Source organism: Acinonyx jubatus, chromosome B2, assembly GCF_027475565.1.
Source record: "Acinonyx jubatus isolate Ajub_Pintada_27869175 chromosome B2, VMU_Ajub_asm_v1.0, whole genome shotgun sequence".
In the NCBI taxonomy this organism is placed as follows: domain Eukaryota; kingdom Metazoa; phylum Chordata; class Mammalia; order Carnivora; family Felidae; genus Acinonyx; species Acinonyx jubatus.
Genome location: NC_069385.1, coordinates 142,443,153 through 142,466,466, shown reverse-complemented (window position 1 = coordinate 142,466,466; position 23,314 = coordinate 142,443,153). Strand labels below are relative to the sequence as shown.

The 23,314-nt window shown below is 40.3% G+C and overlaps 1 long non-coding RNA gene across 1 annotated transcript in view; it reads right to left on the bottom strand.

Moving 5' to 3' along the window:
* The window catches only part of LOC128315709 (uncharacterized), a 372,477-nt gene extending 349,855 nt beyond the window's left edge, over positions 1-22,622 (bottom strand). The window contains exon 1 of the long non-coding RNA XR_008298770.1: positions 21,658-22,622. This is a non-coding gene — a long non-coding RNA (uncharacterized LOC128315709). The remainder of the gene's footprint in view (positions 1-21,657) is intronic.
* Positions 22,623-23,314: the final 692 nt, after the last annotated feature.

The window sequence follows — 23,314 nt, the reverse complement described above, 5'->3', positions numbered from 1 at the left end:
CACCTATAAAATAAAAAGCCTACATAAAAATATATAACCATTTTTACATAAATTTCCCATGAATCTATAATATTTTATATGAACTAAGTAAAAATGAGGTTGGTCTTATCGACTGTTCTTAATCTGTAAGGTAGAAAGTGTTTAAATGTAGAAGAACATGAAAATAAAGATATTAATTGGTTCTCAGAGATTATCAAACTATAATGTGAAATTATAATCACATCATAATGTGAAAGCCAATTCCTGAAAAAGGGTAGAAAACAATAATATATGTCTGCCGAAGATGATGGAATGCAATCAGTTTAACAATGAGCAAAACTATTCCCTTACCCATTAGTTACTTTTCCATATAAAATTCATATTTGTTTTGCAGAGTTTCTCAGTTGCTGAGAAACTGTGGTGGTTTCCCAGTGGCTTTTCCTTCCATGAGACAGAGTTGCCGTTGGAAAGCCTAGCATATAGGTGGGCCACGTGACTAGTTCTCGCCAATGGATTTTGAGGGAAAATCGATTTTATCACTTGCAGGTCAAGGTGGTGAAGAGGCCAGTGCAACTTAACCTTTCCAGCAGCTGGGACCAGCACTTCAAGGATTTGAAGCGTGGCAGAATCCCAAGAAAGAAGAGCCTGGATCTTCATCACTAAGAGAAAAGCTGCCTGACAGCTAGGAACAGCCACAGTAACACATAAATGAACGAGAAATACTCATCACATACATATACCGTATACACAATTGGATGAAAGGCCTAAATGTGAGGCCTGAAACCATAAATGTCCTAGAAGAGAACACAGGCAATAACCTCTTTGACATGGGCTGTAACAACTTTTTTCCTAGATAGGTCCCCTGAAGCAAGGGAAACAAAGCAAAGGGTAACTATTGGGACCACATCAAAATAAAAAGCTTCTGCACCGTGCAGGAAACAATCAACAAAACTGAAAGGCAACCTACAGAATGAGAGAAGATATTTCCAAAGAGCATATCTGATAAAGGGTTAGTATCCAAAATATATAAAGAACTTATAAAACTCACACTCAAAACCAAATAATTCAATTTAAAAATGGGCAGAAGAAACGAATAGACATTTCTCCAAAGACATACAGATGGCCAACAGACACGCAAAAAGATACTCAACATCACTCATGATCAGGGAAATGCAAATCAAAACTACAATAACAGATCACCTCATACTTGTCAGAATGGCTACAATCAACAACACAAGAAGCAACAGGTGTTGGTGAGGATGTGGAGGATGTGAGGATGTGAGGATGTGGTGCATTCCACCATTGGTAGGAATGCAAACTGGTGTAGCCATTGTAGGAAAGGAGTATGGAAGTTCCTCAGAAAGAAAAAAACAGAAGTACCCTATAATCCAGCAATCCTACTAGTAGGTATTTACCCCAAGGATACAAAAACGCTAATTCAAAGCGACAGATGCACCCCTATGTTTGTAGCCGCGTTATTTACAAGAGCCAAGATATGGAAGCAGCCCAGGTGTCTGCCAACTGATGAATGGATAATATGAATGGAAGATATGGAATGAATGATGTGGAATGGATGAATGGAAGATATGGTATACATACGTGATAGAATATCATTCAGCCCTAGAAAAGAATGAAGTCTTGTCGTTTGCAACGAAGTGGAGTTAGAAAGTATTATGCTAAGTGAAGTCAGTCCAAGACAGACAAATACCACATGATTTTACTCACATGTGGCGTTTAAGAAACAAATGAGCAAAGGGAAAAAGAGAGAGGGAGACAAATCAAGAAACAGACCCGAAGTAATAGCGATCAAATTGGTGGTTACCAGAGGTGGGTGGGGACATAGGTGACACAGATGATGGGGATTAAGGAGGGCATTTGTTGTCACGAGTACCAGGTGATGTATGGAAGTGTTGGATCATTATACCGTCCACCTGAAACTAATATAACACTGTATGTTAACTAACTGCAATTCAAATAAAATCTTAAAAAGCCAAAAAGAATATTCTTTATAACTGAAATGGTATCGCTTGTTTATTACTACGTCAACAGGATCTGTATAAAAATACTTTCTTCGATGCCATAACCACATACTTTCTAACCCAGGGCAGCACAGCAAAATCTTCTATAATGATGGAAATATTTCTACCCTGTCCAATATGGCAGCCACAACTCTCTTGTGGCCATTGAAGAAATAAAACTGTTATTCAATTTTAATTAAACTGAAATGTTAACAACCATGTGTGGCTAATGACTACCATAAGGGGACACTCAGTTCTCTAGCAATAACATTCAAACTTTCAACAGGAGACAAGATGGTTTTCAGCATACCTTCCTACCTATTAATAGCCTGTGTTCCCGAATCGTGAAAAGTTTGACAAAAGTAAAGGTGAATTTTGGTTAATTACATTTGTTTATCTAAAAAGAAAGAGGATAATTAACAATTATCTACATCTATTATCTGGAGATAATACACTTATTTTATTTTTCCTCCAGAAGCACATTTGAAGATAACGTTGACTCTTGATCAGCACACGGGCAAAGGGCATGAGGTTTATCAGTAAAGTCTGGAGAATCACATTCCTTGCTACCCTGGGCCAACTGCTGCCTTTTGGACAAATATTGCAACTATACTCTCTTCCTTTCCCCCCACTTTGTCAATTAATATGAGTCAAATAGGAGTATGACAGTTCATAGAAATGCGCGTGGCCAAAGTGTCCCTCGACTTTTTACAGCATTTCCATATCCGATACACTTGCAGTACTAATATATTCCTGAGGTATAAATCTGGGGAACGTCCACTCCCTACAAACCCCTCACAGTGAACCCATTGAACCCATTGTTGATAGTGGGGTAATTCAGATGATTCACTTTTCACTCTCCCTCACTGTTTCCTTGACCAGCGCAAGCCCCACTCCCCATCCAGTGCCCCAAAGTCTAGTCCAACAGCAAGCGCCATGTGCACCTGGCCTGAGTGTTGGGGCACGAAACGGTTTCTGCACCCTGGTGAAGACAATCAGGATAGAGAGAAGACTGGAGGAAAGCAAACCAAATTTTCTCTAGAGACAAAGTATGAAAAATCAGTTTTTGAATCAAAGAGCAATTCAGTGAGTAAAGTCTGTTGATTTTAATGCTTCACAATTGTTTACTATGTTTCTCTTGGCAATTTCAGATGTTTAGAAAAAGCGTTTATTTTGAGAAATGAGTATTTATCACTGTTTATAAAGATACAGAACAGAACAAACAAATCTAACCAAGATACTACCCAAAAAGGGGGGGGGACCCAGATGAGGCCCTTGTCAATTTTTCATCGGCAAAGCAAAAAGCATCACACTAATAAAAATTAAATCATTAAATATTTAAAATGAATTTCTAACTCTAGCTTATGGAATAAATTCCCTTTTATGTATTTGAAACCCTATTATGAAGTCTATACATAAAGCACAATCAAATGTAAAACCAAACAATTTAATGTAGTCATCTCAATCAAAAATTCCATTTCATTTATCCTTCCAAAATCTAAATCACCTTAGAACACTACATCACCATTTATATTTCCCTCACATCAGGAAACGCATAACAAACACTGTTACAAATACATTGCCCACAAAGTGGTTGTACCTTATAAAATATAACTCATTCATTTCACGTTTCATTTCATTTCAACAATAATGTATAATAGCATTGTCCAATTTACAGTGAATGTCATATTTCTGGTAGAAAATATAATGGATATTTACTGACTTCATTTTTTATATCATTCACAACCAACTATCTATACATGTATATGTCCTCAATGTCCTTCAGACAAGCATTTCTGACAGTGAGGAGTAGGTATATGCCTTTGTAAGAAAGAATTAGATTCATGATCACATTCTTTGGTAGAGATGTACTATATGAACTTATTACATGGATCTGAATACATCTATTGGGTAAGCACATCTCTTATAGAATACTACATATATTAAAAGTTTAACATAATAACACTAGGCTAACCAATCCAATAAATGCTAATAAATACCCAAATACATGACAAAAATCACAAGTATACTCCTGGGTTGTTTAACCCTGGCCAAGCAAGCATTGCCCAAATCACAAACAGGACTCATTTCTTTTCCCTGCCTCTCCCTTACAATCATCCAAATGTGCCCATTCTACTAAAATATCTTTGGAACTTCTACACATCACATCTCCCTTTCGTGACTTCTTAGTCCAGCCTCCACGACCCTCCATGCCTGCCTGTTCTCTCCTGGGTTTGCCTTTTTGGCAATTGTTTTATGTTTTAAACCCACTTAAGAGTCTATGTTAAACCTGCCATTTCTGGGACACCTGGGTGGCTCAGCTCGTCCAACTCTTGATTTCAGCTCAGGTCATGATCTCACAGTTCCTGAGACCAAGCCCTGCATCAGGATCTGTGCTGTTAGCACAGAACCTGCTTGGGATTCTCTCTCTCCCTCTCTCTCTCTCTCTGTCCCTACCCTGCTCGCTCACACACACACACACACACACACACACACACACTCTCTCTCTCTCTCTCTCTCTCTCTCTCTCTCTCTCTCTAACTAAATAAAGAAACTTAAAAAAAACTGCCTTTTTTCAATCTCCTCAATCTTCCCTTGGGCTCTCATGCAGAGAAAGCAATGGAAATCTTTGTAAGGAGGAGGATTATTTAAGGGCATAGAGATCTGTTTCAGTGAAATTATCCTACAAATGCACCACATAAAGTAGCTGCTTCACTGTCAAATGAACAATCAAATTACAAAAATACCTATACACAGTTTTGTTTTTCCCTTCTTCTTGGCTGACCCAGTCGTGCCACCTAATGTAATGGTAGATCAAAATAATGGCTTCACAACCAAAAAATTCACTCTATCACTAATATGTTGATTGTGCTTACCTATCAGATATATTAGGAAAAATACCTTTTGCTTTCGTGTTCTTCCTAGAAATTTCTCTCATTCCACATCTCCTTCAAAGTTCATCATTCCTTAAGAACATGATCTAAATTCATTAACATGTCACACGGGTCCTTCACAATCTGACCCCACAAGATTTCCTACGCCCCAACCACAGACGCAATGCTCCAGGCAGAATGGACCGTGAGGATCATTCAACTTTCACATGCTGTCGGGACAAGCTGACACACTCACATCCGTGTTTTGACATCTGCTAACTCTAAAACTACTCAGTTATTCAGGCATTTGTCAGATTTCACTTCTAGGAAGTAAGGAGATATGCTTAAGGCCCTGGGATTATATTGTAGAACCAAACAGATCTGCAAAATAAAGAAGTATTGTCAGATGAAGAGAAACAAAGGCCAAAAGGGAAAGTTAGGAAATGGAACGTTCAAGTGTGTCATTTCAAAGCTGTAAGGGGACTTTGTATCTTGCAGTTCTAGAAAATGAAAACATGGATTTTAAATGTATGTTATTATCTGTTTACCTCTTAAACATCTGTATTGAGTTTTACAAAGAAATAGTAGCCTTAGCAAACCGTAAGAGACTCTTAAATACAAAGAACAATCTGAGGGTTGATGGGGGCATGGGGGAGAGGGGGAAGTGGGTGATGGGCACTGAGGAGGGTACTTGTTGGGATGAGCACTGGGTGTTGTATGAAAGCGATGAGCCACGGGAATCTACCCTGAAATCCAAGAGCACACTTTACACACTGTATGTTACCAATTTGACAATAAATTATATTATGAAAAAAAAAAGAAAGAAAGAGTGGCCTTAGTATTTGCTGCCAATGAGGTTTTAGATTTTTTCTTAATTTTCTTAAATCATTCTTCTTTTGTCTCTAATAAGGATTTTTAATTAAAAAAAATTTTTTAATGTTTATTCATTTTTGAGAGTGTGCAAGCATGGGAGGGGGAGGAGAGAGAGTGGAAGACACAGAATCTGAAGCAGGCTCCAGGCTCTGAGCTGTCAGCACAGAGCTCGATGTGGCCCTCAAACTCACGAGTTGAGAGATCATGACCTGAGCCGAAGTCAGACGCTCAACCCACTGAGCCACCCAGGCATCCCTTTAATTTTTTTCAATGTTCATTTATTTTGAGAGAGAGCATGCAAGGGAGAGGCAGAGAGAAGGGGAGCCAGAGGGCCCAAAGCAAGCTCCATGCTGTCAGCATGGAGCCCAATGCAGGGCTCAAACTCACAAACCACGGGATCATGACTTGAGCGGAAATCACGAGTCAGATGCTTAACTGACTGAGTCACCCAGAGGCCCCTCTAGTAAGGAACTTTTACCATGGTAAAGAAAAAGAGAAAACGCATATGCTGATTTGATATACATTCATTGTCCAAGGTTAACCATTTCCACAAAATAACCATTATGTTTATTGTCTAAGGATACCATTTCAATAAAGCATATTCTCTAAATGTATATAGACAGGGGTTTAAAAAAGAATGTACTCTCTTCTTTGGTCTTTTAATCAAGTAAATTGAAACAAACTATTAAAATGTTTTCCAGAAATATATATATATATGTTTTTCAATAAAAACCAACCTTTTGCTGATATTTTCACGTGGAAGAAGAATCTTAGTCATGCATGGCATTCTACGTATTTTAGTGAGACCCCAACAAACCGGCTCTCTCTCCAGGGTCGGGGTGGGGGGCCTTCTATCCCTATACAGTTGAGCGGGAGGCAGTGAGTATGACTGGTTTATAGAAAAATAACACTAAAAATAATAAAGTACTTAAAATGAACCATAAGAAAGGGGAGGGGGCATATACATCATATATGTTATTAATCCATATTCTAGAAAACAAATTTGGGAATCTGAGTGATCAAATTATTTTTCTAATTCAATATAAAGTTAAAAATAACTAATTTAGCTGAAAACTATGAAAGCTCGCTTTTTATTTGCCAGGCTTAGTATGAAGTATTATGTGAGTATGAAGCTATTAAATTAGATACCGAGTCAGATGTATCAGGTTTTTTGTCCCTGCTGCACTGGCCAACTCTGGGGAAGATGTTTAAGCCTCCTGATACCCCAAGTTCTTTACATATAAAATTAATATTTCTTTATCTTTTTATCACTCTGTACCAACCTCAGTATATTATAATTGATTATGTGTTTTTTCCACATTAGATAATAAACTCAAGAATTAAGATTAGGACTGATTCATTTTTTTTTCTTCTCCACAGGATGCAGCAAAATTTTTAACACTGCTGTTATTTCACAATTAGTACAGAATAGTGGAGGACTTACATTTTACGTTAGAATTCTAATTCCCCAAAACTGAAATCTGAAAAGAGTTACCAATTCCAAAAAGTTTATCAAACACTGAGTCAAAGAAACCTGAGTTTCTTTTCTGGAGAAGTTATCAGAACCTTACCCGTGTAAATGTACATTAGGATCCTCTTAGAAGAAGTGACAAGTCAGTGTCAGAATCCCTCTCAACCGAAGTGATCAGCACCAATGGTTTCTTTGTGAATGAAAAAGCCCTTCAAACGCAACAACCCTAAGCAGCAAAGAGGAAATAAATGCTTCTCTTCACATACGGCCATGGCCTCTACCTTGAGTAGAGTTTCCAACATACTCCCTCTTCTCCCAAAATCCAGATCTCTTACACTTTATCTCTAGTTTCTAGATTTCTCTAATGTAAAATCACATAAAGATACTAGAAAAGAAATTCGAGTATGGAGTCCTAAGATTTAATTGTTTACATTTGATAGATTATTCCTAATCCGATAGTAATGTTTTTAGACTCAAGGGTCTTACCAAAGTATTCTATTTTTATTGAAACACCTCTCTTATCACACTCACATGTCTTTTATTTACAAAGCATTTCATTATATAATTATAACAGCAAGTACCATGGTCACTAACCAGTATGAGGACAAACAACACTATCTCTTGGTGAGCATTAGCTCACCTGCAGGGAGGGGTGACGGCCTGCAGAGGGCCCCGCTGAGTGACTGTTCAGCAAACAGGAGGCACCAGTACACAGGTTTTAGGGGAGAACAGAGGGCATCCCAACAGCTGGAGAGTTAATTAAGTGGGGAGGGGGGCAGGGGGGTCACTTATGTGGATGTTCATGTGTATCACTGTTGCAGGAAAGACACTGCAGAAGACCTTGGTTTGAAAGGGTCCTAAAGCAGCTTCTTCCAAATCTAAAACCATCTGTGACCAGTAGGAAGACACCCTGTAAAGCTTTTTCTTGTCATATATCTTGTTTTCTCAAGACTACAGAGCCTGTTACAGTAGAAAACATGCTTTCTACCCATCTGTATCCCATGGAGTAATACGGCACTGTTGTATCAAAACTGTTTATGATACATATTTAAACATGATAGATTAATTAACGTATTACAGCATGAATGATGCCCAAAATGTCTTTACTATAAGATGATCTTGGCCACAACATGCTATTTTTCTCACTGTCATCCAAAGGCTGGCCTCAGGTTTCCCAAATTTGTTTTGCTTTTTACCAAATAAGATGGAACAGAACAGTTTAGGAAAGTGGGAGGCACTGTCTCCACTTGCAATTAAATGTAAGCTGACAATTAGTGTTGAGTGAAAGTGCTGGCTGGGATTTCATAAAGGGCCCAATCCGATCTGCCTCCCAAAAGCATTTAGGCAGTAATGGATGACTTACAGATAAAGCATCTGCCTTGGGTTCAAAATAAATTTGTAACCCACAAGACACAGAGCAAAGGCAGAGAGTATGCTGTCTAATCAGGATCTAAAGAATGATCAGGAATCGAGTGGTGACTTTTCTTGCCACTCCAGCCCAAGCATTTCAGACCTTCTTCTTTTTTTTTTTTAAGTTTATTTTTGAGAAAGAGAGACAGAGACAGAGCGCAAGCAGGGCAGGGGCAGAGAGAGGGAGACACAGAATCTGAAGCAGGCTCCAGGCTCTGAGCTGTCAGCACAGAGCCCAAAGCAGGGCTCGAACTCATGAACCATGAGATCATGCCCTCAGCCAAAGTTGGACACTCAACCGACTGAGCCACCCAGGTGCTCCAGACCTTGTGTTTCTAGGGAGGGGATTAAGCAGTAAGGAGCTTCACCTGATGCAGTAGCCTGAAAGCTCCACATGTGTATCCGTGCAAGGCCATATTGAGAAAAGTCGTCTATAGGGGCTGTCATCAAAGAAGATGAGAAATGAGTAACTTAATTGCCCCAATGACCCTTTCCCTGTCAGCTCACACACCCACCCACCTTGTTCTTCTGCCTCTTCATTTCCACATGTGCCAGACCTGTTTCAAAAACAAAGCTGTCAGGGGGGCCTGGGTGGCTTAGTCGGTTAAGCTTCCGACTTCAGCTCAGGTCATGATCTGGCGGTTTGTGAGTTTGAGCCCTGCTCTGGGCTCTGAGCTGACAGCTCAGAGCCTGGAGCCTGCTTCAGATTCTGTGTTTCCCCCTCTCTCTGCCCCTCCCCTGCTCACATTCTGTGTCTCTTTGTCTCTCAATAATAAATAAACATTAAAAAAATTAAAAAAACAAAAACAAAGCTGTCAATTGCAGGTAGCACTTTTTTGATTATTGGCCTGAGAAAAATAATTTTTTCAACCAAACAAAATGAAGATTGTCAAGAATCTGCAGGAAGCAGATACACAGGCAAGAGTTTCTTTTAGGCAACTGGGATTCATAACTTCGAATTTCTACCTTGCTTCACTAAAAAAGTTTCACTTTTTTGAGAACTAGTGAAAAATACCAAGAGTCTAGGTAAAGAGCATCACACACACCATTTTTACTTATTTGAAAACAAACAGAAATTCTTGAGAGCTTGGTGAAAATGTCACTTTCAGTGTTTTCTCCCTCAAGAAAATTCCTGGGGTGCCTGGGTGGCTCAGTCGGTTAAGTGGCCGACTTCGGCTCAGGTCATGATCTCGCGGTCCGTGAGTTCGAGCCCCGTGTCAGGCTCTGTGCTGACAGCTCAGAGCCTGGAGCCTGTTTCAGATTCTGTGTCTCCCTCTCTCTGACCCTCCCCCGTTCATGCTCTGTCTCTCTTTGTCTCAAAAATAAACGTTAAAAAAAAAAAAATTAAAAATAAATAAATAAATAAATAAAAAGAAAATTCCTTTTAGTTCTAAAAATACAAAATACACAAATTAGTAAAATAAACAAATATTACAAAGCTATTTGGTCTTAGAGAATCTCCTAGAGTATCTCAAATGGTCAGTATTTCATTGCTAATACTCAAAACTGGCTTCATCTTTCAACTCACCTACAACAGAAAATTTTCTTATATATTCATGAGTCATTTGAAACATTGCTGTATTTCCAGATGCCTCCTTTTGAAGTCACTACCTACGAAATTATTTCAAGGGAGTCGAAGAGAAATCGAAGACACCTCTGAGCTCATGCAACCAGACAAGCCTGTTTTATGAGTGAACAAAAAGGAGTGTCACAGTTGGGTTGAATATTCCTTACTCTCAAACAACAAATGAACCTTTAAAGATGGTCCCTATTACTATTACGCAGTAGACACCGCAAATGCTACATCACAGCTGCAAATTACTTTGGAAAATTAATTAATTTGGGAATTATGGAAACGTCCATGGAAAGTTACAAAATAGATGCAGGGAACAGGAAAAAACAAAACCAAAAAAACAAACCACATTCCAATAATACTCAAGTTGTACTGGAAAGTGAAGTTCTCCACGGCTACTGTTTTTCAAACTTTGACCAACAAGAAAGCCAGATTCGCTGGATTCCAGAGAGTCTCTCTGTCCCCAAATCTCCTTCCAAGGTGGAACCAGCACCAGTTAGGAGCCTGTAACTGCCAGGAAACACACACCAAATAGCGTTTACTCACTAAAATTCAAAACGAACTTAAATGCCCACTCCCTACCACTAACCATCAATAGATGTGTTTCTATGTCTTCAGTTATTGTCATCTTTTTAGAGATGCCTGAAAAACCAAGGTCTGAGGAAGGAAGGAAGGAAGGAAGGAAGGAAGGAAGGAAGGAAGGAAGGAAGGAAGGAAGGAAGGAAGGAGGGAGGGAGGGAGGGAGGGAAGGAAGGAAGGAAGGAAGGAAGGAAGGAAGGAAGGAAGGAAGGAAGGAAGGAAGGAAGGAAGGAAGGAAGGAAGGAAAGTTCCTCCATCCCCCTTTGGCGCTGGTTTCAGGCAACCTGCAACCTTTGTAAATTGCTAACCACTCACCAGGTCTTTATATAGATCAGTAGAGAGAAGGTCACCGAAGCCAGGGCTAACATTTGCACTTGAATTTCCCAACACCACCTGGACCGGGGATTAAACTTCACAGATTAACTAACTACCGACAAACATAAACCAGCCTCGCCTTCCACACGCCACCTGCTTGCCAACAGATTCATTTCTCCTCTTTCTTTTATTAACATAAACAAACATAGTTACACAGCAGCAATGATCTGTCTCTTCGTGGCACTGCATATGCAAAAGTAAACACCCAAGTAGGGGCACCTGGGTGGCTCAGTCAGTTAAGCATCTGACTTTGGCTCAGGTCATGACCTCATGGCTCCTGAGTTTGAGCCCTGCATCGGGCTCTGTGCTGACAGCTCAGAGCCTGGAGCCTGCTTCGGATTCTGTGTCTCCCTCCATCTCTCTCTGCCCACTCATGCTCTGTGTCTCTCTCTCTCAAAAATAAACAAACATTAAAAGAAATTTTTGTAAAGTAAATACCCAAGCAATATTGTGATTTCAAAGCAATCTTTCAGGGAAAACTGGACTTCAGGAAGATAAGGAGACGATAAAGAATTACTAGAAATCTTAACATGACATTCAAGACAAAATGAAAAGTCGTTTATAATCATTTTCACAGGAGTGTTATAGATTATGTAACTTTTTCAAAACATGCAGATTTCAACATATGATCATTTCAACATGATAAGTATCTACAGTTTTTAAGACATTATTCTAAAATATATATATTCCAGGGGTGCCTGGGTGGCTGAGTCAGTGGGTGTCCAACTTGGGCTCACATCATGATCCCGTGGTTCATGGGTTTGAGCCCCATGTTGGGCTTTGTGTTGACAGCTCGGAGCCCGGAGCCTGCTTCAGATTCTGTGTTTCCCTCTCTCTCTGTCCCTCCCCCACTTGTGCTCTGTCTCTCTCTCTCTTGCAAATGACATATCAGACAAAGGGCTAGTATCCAAAATCTATAAAGAACTTACCAAACTCCACACCCGAAAACCAAATAATCCAGTGAAGAAATGGGCAGAAAACATGAATAGACACTTCTCTAAAGAAGACATCCAGATGGCCAACAGGCACATGAGAAGATGCTCAATGTCGCTCCTCATCAGGGAAATACAAATCAAAACCACACTCAGATACCACCTCACACCAGACAGAGTGGCTAAAATGAACACATCAGGAGACTATAGATGCTGGAGAGGATGTGGAGAAACAGGAACCCTCTTGCACTGTTGGTGGGAATGCAAACTGGTGCAGCCGCTCTGGAAAACAGTGTGGAGGTTCCTCAAAAAATTAAAAATAGATCTACCCTATGACCCAGGATTAGCACTGCTAGGAATTTACCCAAGGGATACAGGAGTGCTGACGCATAGGGGCACTTGTACCCCAATGTTTATAGCAGCACTTTCAACAATAGATAAATTATGGAAAGAGCCTAAATGTCCAACAACTGATGAATGGATAAAGAAATTGTGGTTTATATACACAATGGAATACTACGTGGCAATGAGAAAGAATGCAATATGGCCTTTTGTAGCAACGTGGATGGAACTGGAGAGTGTTATGCTAAGTGAAATAAGTCATACAGAGAAAGACAGATACCATATGTTTTCACTCTTATGTGGATCCTGAGAAACTTAACAGAGGACCATGGGGGAGGGGAAGGAAAAAAAAAAGGTTAGAGAAGGAGGAAACCAAAACATAAGAGACTCTTAAAAACTGAGAACAAACTGAGGGTTGATGGGGGGTGGGAGGGAGGGGAGGGTAGGTGATGGGCATTGAGGAGGGTACCTGTTGGGATGAGCACTGGGTGTTGTATGGAAACCAATTTGACAATACATTTCATATTAAAAAATAAATATTTTTTAAAAAATTTAAAAAAATATATAGTTATTGCAAAGAACTTAGAATCTGTCAATACTTCAAGGACCTGATGAAATCTGATGTGGCTGCACTGGACAGAAAAGGCAGAGGTGAGGCATGAGTGAAGGTAGGGAAAGGCCCAGACCTAGGGGACCCGTGGCCATAATACAGCAATGTAGATTTTATTCTAAAAAATTTTTTTAACGTTTTATTTATTTTTGAGAAAGACACACACAGTGAAAGCTGGGGAGGGGCAGAAAGAGACACACACACACACACACACACACACACACACACACACACAATACAAAGCAGGCTCCAGGCTCCGAGCTGTCAGCACAAAGCCCGACACAGGGCTTAAACTCACAAAATGTGAGATGATGACCTGAGCTGAAGTCGGATGCTTAACCGACTGAGCCACCCAGGGCCCCTAGCTTTATGTTTTTTAAGCAAAGTCCAGCTTCAGAGCAGAATCTATACTGGAAGCAGCAGAAGTGGATACAGGGATGTTAATCAGGGGACTACTGATTATCTAGGAGAGAGATGGAACCATTTGCTATGAAAGAGATCATAAAGAGATCCAAAAGAGATTTCATAAAGAATGGTTAAAATTGATAACAAATTAGATACAGGAGGGATAAGGAAAGCAAGAGAGAAAGCGATCTCTCGCTGTAACATAAGGATTTTAATCCCCACAATGTGCTGTTGGTGAACCAAACAGAAATGGGACATTGCATACCACCTCTCCCCCATCATGCCTGATCTGCAACAGAAGCTCAAAAGAATGAAAAGGTCGGTTTTTAGAGTGAAACCAAATTTTGCTCAATTCTTCTCACAAGTGACGCAAGGCGGGTTTTTCCCCCCTCTGGGTCAAATCCGTATCTTTGAATGGGATTCAAAGACCGTAGCCCGCCGATGCAAACGGAAACAAGTGCGGCAGGGGTGACACTGTTCCGTCACCACGAGGAAATAGCCTACAGTAGGTCATCCGGATTATGAATTGTCTACCTCTACATCTTGGCAGGTATGCCGTGGACAGCTAACAAAAAAACAAAAACAAAATCGTGTCCCACGGGGCACCTTGGTTGAGCATCCGACTCTCAGTTTCAGTTCAGGTCATAAAGTTGCGAGGTTCGTGAGTTCAAGCCCTGTGTCAGATTCTGCACTGACAGCACGGAGCCTGCTTAGGATTCTCTCTCTCCTTCTCTCTGTGCTCTTCCCATGCGAATGCTCTCTCTGTCTCTCTCAAAATAAATGAGGACACTTTAAAATTTTAAAAAATACATGAAAATAGATCTCAATCAATTTGGTAAGGTTTCCAATTTAAATTTCCGAAGACAATCGAGGCCTTGAGTTTCCAATTCTTTTTCAGAAGCCCGTTTTGCTGCTATGGGTTAAAACCTCAAGGTGTAACCCTTTGGATTGAATAAAATCTTGAGACGCTGCACAGTTCGCCACCCTCCCGGACAGTGGCCAAGGCAAAGTTCTGGAGGGCTGGAGAACAGTAGTTAGACCCATGCACAAGGTACAGGGTTCATGCAGCTTGAGAAGGCGTTGCAGCCACCGGCCATCGGTTGACCTCCGCGGAGGGCAGGGCCCAGCGGGAGGATCCCAAGGCAGCAAGACCCTGTCCTAGTTCTTTAACCAGAGATAGACCAACATAACCACTGAGGAGGAGTGTGGCCTTGCTACACTACATGTTGACATGCAAACATTCATACTTCATATTTATAAGGATACAGTTCTAATAGAAGATCAGGAATTGAACAGGCATTTTCTCAATGTATATGACCTGTATGCCACTATGCAAAATTATTATTTTCTCCCTGAGCAATCTACTGTGCCATATGGTCGAGCTGCAGCTTACTCAGCAATTAAATCAGTGGGGAAAAAACATCTCAGAGAAAGTTACTGTTGAACATTCTTTAGATCGCCCACAAAGAACGATATATGCGGTTTAGTACATACTTGAGTGTCTTGCAATAAGCCTCACACACTCATCTTCTGTTCCAGCACCGAAACAAATTGCTGTCTCTTCTCTCAAGAAACCAGATCAAACACCAGGCCTGCCTTTGTAAAAATATATGTTTTTGTCTATTTTTTTTTTTTTTTGCTTTTTTATCAAGCACATGTAATTAAGATAAGTTACTTTTTTATCCATTTTCAAAACTGACACTCAGGTACAGTTCCACTCTAATTACTGAAAGGAACATTTAAGGGGAGCCTGGGCAGCTCAGTTGGTTAAGCATCCAACTCTTGATTTTGGCTCAGGTCATGATCTCATGGTCTGGGAGTTTAAAGCCTACTTCGGACTCTACACTGACAATGTGGAGCTTGCTTGGGATTCTCTCTCTCCTTTCTCTGAACGTCCCCTGCTCATGCTGTCTGTGTGAAAGAAAAGAAAGAAAAGAAAAGAAAAGGAAAAGAAAAGGAAAGGAAAGGAAAGGAAAGGAAAGGAAAGGAAAGGAAAGGAAAGGAAAGGAAAGGAAAGGAAAAGAAAAGAAAAGAAAAGAAAAGGAAAAGAAAAGAAAGAGAAAGAAACAAAGAGAAAGAAAGAAAGAAAGAAAGAAAGAAAGAAAGAAAGAAAGAAAGAAAGAAAGAAAGAAAGGGGGAAGGGAAAAGGGAAAGAGAAGAAAGGAAAGGAAGAAACGATTAAGAACAGTTGGAATAAATGCATTATCTAATTTAACTAGTAAATTATCCCTTTCGCCCCCATGTCATTAGAGACAACGCAATGGCACTGACGAAACTATTTGTGTACTTAATGGACAAACTTAAGATTTTTTTTCTCTTTTCTCACACATACATTGAACGTAAATCGAAACTGATCCCAAAGTTGCCTTATTCCTTCAATTATACTCCTTTAATTTTAGAACCAGAAGACAAGCTGAAGATCCTTCTATTTGCCCATCCAAATCCACTCTCCACCCTTCTCTCCCTGTTCCCTACCTCCACGGACCACATCAGCAGGCCCCCGTCCATTCCTGTTGAGGTCAGCAAAAGGAAAGCCATGGTAAGAGATGGGTGAAAGGAAGGAGAATGGGGCCAGTGAGTATATCCCCGCAGCTCTCCCTGCTAAGTTTACCCCAGACACAAGTCACTACTTCTCTGCAAGACTCTCTCTGTTCAGTTTCCAGATATGCTCCCTGCTCCCATCTCTTTGAATCTATGCTACTCATCCAACACTACCCAGTTTCCATACCTTTATATACAAGCACTCCTTGAAATACCCTAATTTCATTGTGCCACCTGCTTTGTGCTTAAATTCTAAAAAATACAATTTACTTTCACAGGTGAAAAATTTAAATCTGAGAAGTTAGGTGGCAAACTCAAGGTAACACAATGAATTAGAAGGTCAGGGAATGGCAGAGTGGGAGTAAACCAGAACATTCAGTTGCCAGGAACAGAAACTTCCCTGAAACTAACAACGAACACAGAGGAGGCCGTGTACATTACATCACAGAGTTGGAAGCTTAATGGAACAGACTCTGAGCATGGGTAGATGCAGCGTCTTGATCTCTGTTTCCAGGAATGTGTCCCTTTTCTCCACGCGGACTTCATTCTCAGGCAGGTTTCCCCACAGGACAGAACACACAACTTACTAGAAGCTCTAAGACTACTCCTCCCAGTGGTTCTAGCAAAATTCTCATAGACGATGGTAGTGAAACAAGCATTATTCACATGCCCACCCACGGACTAGCTGTAGTGAATTACGATTCACTAAGTCAAAGTAAGATAGCTAGCCTCTCTGGAGTGGGACATTAGGGTCAGCCCCACTCAAAAACAGCATGGACTCAGATGAGGCCAAGATTCCTGAAAGGAAAAAAAAAAATACCACTTTCCCAAAGGTAGGGGTAAAAGAAATGCTGTACAGACAGAACCAATGGATAGATAACTGTACATGTATAGGAGCAAAAACAGACTCAGTTACCCTGAAACCGATTCGGTTTATGTTTCGTTATTGTACATACTTAAACCAAATAGCACTGACCTGACTTGAACCGTCTATTGGGGAAACAAAAGAAGATTACCAAACTAAAAAAACCAATGACTGACATGAGCATGACAGTTACAAGTTACGGAGCATTTTCACATACCTTATTCTCACTTAATTCAGTTATTCCAGGCTAGGCATTCCAAATTCCTTGTCTACCCCTTTCTTCAAGGTCAGACCAATGTTTGCGAATTTTGAGAATCCAAAGATTATTTCTAAATGCTTCAATTGTGTTCACATGTTGTTAAGAAACTACAGTGTAAACATTTGAGAAAAGCTCATGGTTGTCAGTTTTATTGTGCTAAGAATTGCTGTGGAAATTCGGCCAGAGACCCATCAAGATATATTTCTGGGCCAAAGGCCAAAGTTCCAGGATTGGTCATGTCTTCTTTTTTGCAATCTGCATTTTACCCAGGACCCAGGGGTCACTTGAATACTAAAAATACAGCTTCCCCACCCCCTCTGAAAACAACTTGACCAAGACTTTTACCATAATATTGCAGAAATGCATGGATATGTGTGCTCACTTACCCAGAAATGTGTGGTTAGTATAAAAATCTCAAACAAATGATCAAGAGGTCAAGGCCAGCAAACTCTTGTGATGGTTTTGAAGTAAATTGTGGGTTTGCTCTGGTGAAATTTAGTGGTCGGAAAACACATGAAGACCTCATGATGAAGCATTTAATAAAGTAGCAAATAGTAACAAACCTTTGTCTGGATCGCACTCAATTCAGTGAGAATCAGAATCTGATTTGTAAGGTTGAGAGGAAAGACCAAATGTACTGAGGGAACATAATTTGTTTTGCCCTTTTTGATAAAAATAAAAAATATTTATCAACTGTTAAAAGGAATGATATCTTGCCCTTTGCAACAACATGGATGGAGCTGGAGAATATAATACTAAGCGAAATCAGTCAGTCAGATAAAGACAAATACCATATGATTTTACTCATATGTGGCATTTAAGAAACAAATGACCAAAGGGGGGGAAAGAGAGAGAGAGAGACAGAGAGAGAGAGGGAGGGAGAGGGAGGGAGAGAGAGAGAGAGGGAAACCAAGAAACAAACTCTTAACTATAGAGAACTTAATGGTTAACAGAAGGGAGGTGGGCAGGGGGCGGGGGAGGATGGGGAAAATAGATGATGGGGGTTAAGAAGGGCATTTGTTGTGACGAGGACCGGCTAATGTATGGAAGTGTTGAATCACTCTCTTGTATTCCTGAAACTAATATCACACTGTATGTTACCTATGCTAGAATTTTAAAAAGAGAGAAATTAAAAAGAAAGGAAAGGGTAACAAACATAAAGGTATTGCAAAGGTTTTATATATATACACACATATATGTGTATATAGTTTATATATATACATATATATATATATAATTCTGTACAATCATATAAAACAGTGTTTAAAACTGTGTATAGATACCGTTCAAAGTATTTGGAAAGTATTTCAAAGTGTTTAGAAAAAATCTGTAAGGACAATGGATGGATACTGAGGGGTGTCCAACTACAAGTGACAGTCATATCATGTGATGTTTTAAAATGTGTCTTTCTGGAAAGTGACGGCAACCATTGATCAAACCCAACTGGCAGACTTAAGGTCAGTCATCCCCAGGACAGAGTTTATTCGGGGCTGCTAGTTAGAAAAACCAAAGTTGATAACATCTGTCAAAACTCTAAAATATTTTCATAGCTCTTGACATGAGAGTCAAGTGAAAATACCTGCTCTCTGTAAAAAAAAAAAAAATTCAGAGAACTGGGCACAGATCAGAGAGCAGGATAAAACAGGAGTGAAAGGTGACTGAAATCCTGAGTTTCTATCTGTGTCTTCCCTCAACAATGTCTAAAGAGCCCTTTTCGTCCCTACCAATTGCAAAATGGAAAGAAAGCAGCCCGAGTCTGTCTGCCTTTTACACCAGTGACTGAGCAGTGTACCATTTAGAGGACGCGATTTCATTCTGTAAGGAGCTGGGAGGCATAGCGTAGTCTATAAGCTGCATCTGAGGAATTATCTAAAAGAAAATTTAAAGGACACCGATCAAAGTCTTGGATGGATTTGTTTTATTTTTGGAGTTTGGGTTGAAATGAAATGCAGTACTGGTAACTGAGATCTGGTCACAAGCGAGTCAGGTCCAGAATTGATGTTCAGAGAATGGTGGAGATTCGTCTGCAAACGACCGTGTAGTATGACTTGGAGCCCACAATTCAAAGAGTATTCGTCTCAGTCTGTCATATGAACTTTGACATGTTAACACTGTGCTGGAAGAGATTCCCAACAAGCAGACTTAGCAGAGACTGAGAAGCAAAGCAAGGGCGATTGCTATGGAAGGAACACGGTTGGCCTGTCTAACCTCTGGGCGGGTTCGGGCAAAGTTATGAAACAGATCAGTCTCACAATTCGATCCCTGGGGCTCTGGGTGTGAGCGGCACATCTTCGACATGATCCTCCCCAACATTACTGTTTCCCATCACCATTTTAGGAAAGAACACAGAGGGGAAAATAAGATGGCGGGAGAGCTGATTTTACACAGTCCTTCCATCACACTATGGTTAATACTTAGCTTCTACCAAATCTGATGACCAGTGCATGACACAGGTGTCGAGGAAGAATCAAAAGAATAAACTGTTTACATGCATAACCGCACACATAAGCCTACGTGTTCTAACGTTATCCTAAAGCAAGTTTGACATGTAAAAATATCAACCCTATCCCTCAAAGTGTATAGAACCTAAAGATATAAAGATTATTAAAGACAATTACATACTTAAAAGTTTAACTATACTGTACCTAGGAGAGTGACAGACAGCTCTACAACGGGTCCTCAACATCGTTGTAACAACTGTGGAAAAATAAACAACCAACAGAAACCCACTGGCTGGGACTCAAAGAATCTAAAGGGTGGATCCACATTATCTCTAGGTCTCTCATTTTGTATTCTCCCCTAAAATGCTACTCCTCCAATAACGTGTAAATAATTTGCGTTCCAAAAGCATGGGGTGGAAGAAAGTCTGCCACTCTCGTAACCTAAGTGTGCAAGATTATCACAGGTGCAGGGAATTAATAAGCAGATTGCCCTACGCCCAGAGTCCTTGGGGACCCATCAAAAAGCAGGAAAGAGACATTTGAGATCTCAGCTCAGTTACAAATAGAATTAAGCAGAGAAAGTGTACGCACCCTGTTCTCATTTTCTCCATTTTCTTTTGAAATTGAGAACACACATTAGGAGTCACTTTGAAGTTAGAGCTGCCTGAATATGATATTATTGATTTCCATAACATGTTTTTGTTCTGCAATGCGGATGTGCATTTTTCAAACATATTAAGCAAGGCTTTGATCTGATGTGTTCCACCAGAACACCGCACAGAGGCTGAAAACCATTTCTATATAAGGGTTGGCTGTGCTGAGGGCGGGGGGGGGACATTGCTCTAGCTTGAAAGAGGTTGGAAATATCCCATCTGAAAGCCCTTTTCAGTACTCCTCAGCCTAAACATTTTACTCAGAGGGGTCAAAGGTCACCAACTGTCAAAACAAAACCAAAATTACACAGTGCTCCTGCAAAGAAGCAAAGCGGAGTGGAAACTCAGAGTTCACCAACTGGGCTCCTTAAGGCAGCACGTACCAAACAGTAAAAACGCCCTTAAAAAGTAACAGGTACATTCCTCCAAATCCTACTGATTTTCACAGGTCGTTCAACACGTTTCAAAGACTCGTCTCCCAGGCATCAATGTGGAGACTGAATTGAACTATTCTAGAAGGACGAGTAGGGGGCCGGTCCAAACTTTGAACCGTCAAAGCAACCAGTCTGTAAAGCACCAGATGGTTTCATAACTCTGAAGGTTCATAAATCTTTCTTTAAAGTTTCCAATTTCAAAAAGAGGCTGTTTGCTTTGTGGGATCGGGAATGGGGGAAATTTTTGCCATTGGGTATCTGACCCACAAAACCCTAATAGCCTTTTAAGCTTTCTTGCTCTACAAGCTGGAGACAAGCAGAGACAAACAAGAAACTCAGAGGAGGACGTCATCTGCCAGCCAGCTCCCTGTGAAGAGAAGACCAACCTGAGCCTGCATTTCTCGACCCTGACCCTCTCATCACAGCTGAAGGACGTTCTGCAAGTTTAAACATTCAGGGACTAGGTTTATCTATTCATCCCTCAGTCAGGAACTTCACAAGTAATTGTGATTATTTTTTTTTAATGCAACACAACATCTCCAGCTTTTAAATCAAGTTTGGCAGCCCTCAGAAAAAAAAAAATGGAGAAATAACTTCTCAAAGGTCTTCCTGAACGGAGGAAACTTCAACTTTTGGTGAGCCAACTTGATCCCCACGCTCTTTATACGCAGATGTGTTTGAGCTCCCCTCTTTCCACTGCCTACCCAGGGGGAGACAGAGTAGACAGGAAAGGAAAGTACGGAGGCCTGGAAGGAAAGAGCGGAAGACAAAAGAGGGCTGAAACCAGCACGTTTCATGTGTACAGGTCTGTGTATGTGCCCAGCGTGTGGTAGCACATTTATGCACCTAGCGGACCACAGTGGGATTCGGTGTCCATCTAACCAGGCAATAAAAGTCCGCAAAACTTCGGGGCTTTGTTTTGGATATGGAAATTAGTGAATCAGAACAGGTGGATATATCGATCTCATACAGCTCAGCAGCTGAAATCCACCAACATTACGTTATGCTACACTCTAGTATTCACCTCCAGTCTGCCTGAGCCTTCATTTCATGCAAGCGTTCCTTCGTCCTCCTTCCAGATTTCTTCCTTCCTGGTCTCAGTGCCGTGAACAACTCATCTCCCTGTTTATCACAATGTTTGTGGAAGGACCAGATAAAAGAGAACATGAGTAGGAAAGTGCATAATAAACTATGAAGCTTTATAATAATCTCAATTATGATTAGTAATGCATACCCTAAAATATGCAAAAGGATGAAAATACTTACGAGAAATGTTAAATACTTACGAGAATTGTTAGGGTTGCTCGCTTTACCAAAAATTAGGTCTGGGGTCAGTTAATAACAACGTTCAAGTCTATTAGGAATTATTATTAGACTAGGGAGGTTTACAAACTGTGTAAAACTGGAAAAAAAATGGGTAGGTCAAGTGTCAAGGTATATATAGTAAAAGATGCCAACAGTCTGGATCGTTGAGTGTTGGGGTGGATGAATCATTAAAGGAGACTGTGGTCTAGCTGAATGGTCACCGTCTGATGTGGTTCATACTTTGCAACCCAGCAAAAGGAATGAGAGAGATTAGCTCATCAGAATCATATTTTCCAGCTCCAGAATGGTCAAAATACACTTTAGTATACACATAAACATTTAAAAAAATTTAGTAATTTGAAAATGACCTTAAAATTCCATATGCTGTCAAATAAAAAATGGTTTCTTTTTAAAAATTATTTATTTATTTATTTACTTATTTATTTATTTATTTAGAAAGAGAGAAAGAAAGAGAGAGAATGGGAGCAGGGAGGAGAGGCAGAAGGAGAGAATCTTAAAGAGACTCCACTCTCAGCGCAAAGCCCAATGTGGGACTCGATTCCACGACTATGAGATCATGAGATGAGCTGAAATCAAGACTTGAGAAAGACAGATACCATGTTTTCACTCTTATGTGGATCCTGAGAAGCTTAACAGAAGACCATGGGGGAGGGGAAGGAAAAAAAAGAGAGGGAAGGAGGCAAACCATAAGAGACTCTTAAAAACTGAGAACTGAGAACTGAGGGTTGATGGGGGGGTGGGAGGGAGGGGACGGTGGGCAATGGGTATGGAGGAGGGCACCTGTTGGGATGAGCACTGGGTGTTGTATGGAAACCAATCTGACAATAAATTTCATATTAAAAAAAAAAGACTTGGATGCTTACCCAATTAAGCCACCCAGGAGCCTCCTAAAAACTATTCTGAAGATAAAATATGTATAACACAATAAATGCAAACTTCACAGCAGCCATTTTAGTTGACACGTCTGCTTACTAGACACCCCAAGGGGTTCAAAACCATATCACAGACATGGTAATAGCAACACAAGAGCAGGTTTCTCCGTTTATTGCCACAAAGTCTTTAGAACCTAATGTGCCCAAAAGTTTTCGATTTTTAAAAAGATTTTGTTTCTTTTTTAAAGTAAACTCAGCAGCCAATGTGGGGCTTGAACTCACAAGCGTGAGATCAAGAGTCCTATGCACTACTGACTGAGCCAGCCAGGCATCTGACCCCCGCAAAAAATATTTTGGCCAAATCAAAAATGTCCATTCTTTCAGGGACTAGTCATCATGAACACTATCCCAGTATATCCAAACAAACGTTAGCAGCATCCTTGTTAAAAGATTCCTCAGCTACAATTTATGTATAACCATAAG